A 2,021-nucleotide genomic window follows, 5' to 3' on the forward strand; every position below is an offset into this window, starting at 1 on the left:
CCCTGCCACCACTCCACTCTAACCACTAGGCTACCCTGCCACCACTCCCTCTAACCACTAGGCCACCCTGCCACCCCTCCACTCTAACCACTAGGCTACCCTGCCGCCTCTCCCTCTAACCACTAGGCTACCCTGCCACCACTCCACTCTAACCACTAGGCTACCCTGCCGCCACTCCACTCTAACCACTAGGCTACTCCACTCCCTCTAACCACTAGGCTACCCTGCCGCCACTCCCTCTAACCACTAGGCTACCCTGCCGCCACTCTCCACTCTAACCACTAGGCTACCCTGCCGCCCTCCCTCTAACCACCACTAACCACTAACCACTAGGCTACCCTCCTCCACTCTAACCACTAGGCCTGCCACCACTCCACTCTAACCACTAGGCTACCCTACTGTCTGTCTACCACTGCTGTCTGTTACTACTGCTGTCTGTTACCACTGCTGTCTGTTACTACTGCTGTCTGTTACTACTCTCTAACCACTAGGCCGCCCCTGTCTGTTACTACTGCTGTCTGTTACTACTGCTGTCTCTAACCACTACTGCTGTCTGTTACTACTGCTGTCTGTTAGGCTACTGCTGTCTCTAACTACTAGGCTGTCTGTTACTACTACTGTCTGTTACTACTGCTGTCTGTACTACTGCTGTCTACTGTCTGTTACTACTGCCGTGTCTGTTACTACTGCTGTCTGTTACTACTGCTGTCTGTTACTACTGCTGTCTGTTACTACTGCTGTCTGTTACTACTGCTGTCTGTTACTACTGCTGTCTGTTACTACTGCTGTCTGTTACTACTGCTGTCTGTTACTACTGCTGTCTGTTACTACTGCTGTCTGTTACTACTGCTGTCTGTTACTACTGCTGTCTGTTACTACTACTGTCTGTCTGTTACTACTGCTGTCTGTTACTACTGCTGTCTGTTACTACTGCTGTCTGTTACTACTGCTGTCTGTTACTACTGCTGTCTGTTACTACTGCTGTCTGTTACTACTGCTGTCTGTTACTACTGCTGTCTGTTACTACTGCTGTCTGTTACTACTGCTGTCTGTTACTACTGCTGTCTGTTACTACTGCTGTATGTTACTACTGTCTGTTACTACTGCTGTCTGTTACTACTGCTGTCTGTTACTACTGCTGTCTGTTACTACTGTTGTCTGTTACTACTGCTGTCTGTTACTACTGCTGTCTGTTACTACTGCTGTCTGTTACTACTGCTGTCTGTTACTACTGCTGTCTGTTACTACTGCTGTCTGTTACTACTGCTGTCTGTTACTACTGCTGTCTGTTACTACTGCTGTCTGTTACTACTGCTGTCTGTTACTACTGCTGTCTGTTACTACTGCTGTCTGTTACTACTGCTGTCTGTTACTACTGCTGTCTGTTACTACTGCTGTCTGTTACTACTGCTGTCTGTTACTACTGCTGTCTGTTACTACTGCTGTCTGTTACTACTGCTGTCTGTTACTACTGCTGTCTGTTACTACTGCTGTCTGTTACTACTGCTGTCTGTTACTACTGCTGTCTGTTACTACTGCTGTCTGTTACTACTGCTGTCTGTTACTACTGCCGTGTCTGTTACTACTGCTGTCTGTTACTACTGCTGTCTGTTACTACTACTGTCTGTTACTACTGCTGTCTGTTACTACTGCTGTCTGTTACTACTGCTGTCTACTACTGCTGTCTGTTACTACTACCTACGTGTCTGTTACTACTGCTGTCTGTTACTCTGTTACTACTGCTGTCTGTTACTACTACTGTCTGTTACTACTGCTGTCTGTTACTACTGCTGTCTGTTACTACTGCTGTCTGTTACTACTGCTGTCTGTTACTACTGCCGTGTCTGTTACTACTGCTGTCTGTTACTACTGCTGTCTGTTACTACTGCTGTCTGTTACTACTGCTGTCTGTTACTACTGCTGTCTGTTACTACTGCTGTCTGTTACTACTGCTGTCTGTTACTACTGCTGTCTGTTACTACTGTCTGTTACTACTGCCGTCTGCTGTTCTGTTACTACTG

The sequence above is a fragment of the Oncorhynchus keta genome, unplaced genomic scaffold (genome assembly GCF_023373465.1).
Source record: "Oncorhynchus keta strain PuntledgeMale-10-30-2019 unplaced genomic scaffold, Oket_V2 Un_contig_1990_pilon_pilon, whole genome shotgun sequence".
NCBI lineage: Eukaryota > Metazoa > Chordata > Actinopteri > Salmoniformes > Salmonidae > Oncorhynchus > Oncorhynchus keta.